At 47.6% G+C, this 892-nt stretch overlaps 1 pseudogene; it reads left to right on the top strand.

Annotated features, from left to right (window-relative positions):
- Positions 1-417: 417 nt before the first annotated feature.
- Positions 418-531, top strand: LOC136637443 (5S ribosomal RNA; annotated as a pseudogene).
- The last annotated feature ends 361 nt before the right edge of the window (positions 532-892 follow it).

Raw genomic sequence — 892 nt, 5'->3', positions numbered from 1 at the left:
CTCCATCAACTGCAGGGAAAGCACAGTGGGTAAAACCAACTTGTAAGTAAAGTTTTTGCACCCCTGCTTGACAGCGTACTCCCTGGGTGCCTTTTGTGCACTCCGAAACATGCTTCTTCCCTGATCTTATCTTTTTTTTTTGCAATCGTCACTTCCACAGCATGCCAAGCAACAGCAACTGGGCTTGATGATCCAAAACAAACTCAGCCAAGGAGAAAAATGCTCACCATTTCCAGAAAAGAGTTTCCAGGGTCACCTTTCCTAGAAGAGGTCCATGAAAATCCTGTTTTCGCTGTCAAAAATCCATTTTGTGTGCAGATGGAGAAACAAACTCTTCCTGCATTTTATTGCTTTGTGTTGCTTGGCTTTCCATGGAGGTCACCTCTCTGGCAATGACAATGGTATGCAAATAAACAATGCAGCAACTGTTACCCTGCACATGCCCGATCTCATCTGATCTCGGAAGCTAAGCAGGGTCAGGCCTGGTTTGTACTTGGATGGGAGACCGCCTAGGAATACCGGGTGCTGAAGGCTTATACCATAGTCGTTTGAGACTGAAGGTTGCCAACCAATGGGAAAGTCATAGGGCCTGAAGTTATATAGATACAACTTAACTATTAGGGCAGTAGACAAACAGCCCAAATCCCATCCTCCCCCCCCCCACCAGTGCACCTGCACTGAAAAGGATTGTGATGTGTCCTGCTGTAATGAATGTACATGTACATTCCATGTAATGAATATATACACAGGGACTTCATCTGCATATATGCAGGGAGGAATCATTGCTCGGTCCCCCCCCCGTCCCCCGTGCTGAGCTGCTATTGGCTACAGGTGAGGTGGACAAGGCCCTGGTGTGCTGGTCAAAAGCTGTGCATGGGCCTTGCCTTGCCCT

This window comes from Tiliqua scincoides, chromosome 1 (genome assembly GCF_035046505.1).
Source record: "Tiliqua scincoides isolate rTilSci1 chromosome 1, rTilSci1.hap2, whole genome shotgun sequence".
NCBI lineage: Eukaryota > Metazoa > Chordata > Lepidosauria > Squamata > Scincidae > Tiliqua > Tiliqua scincoides.
Note: the sequence above shows the minus strand (reverse complement) of the source record. Positions and strands in the feature narration are given on the sequence as shown.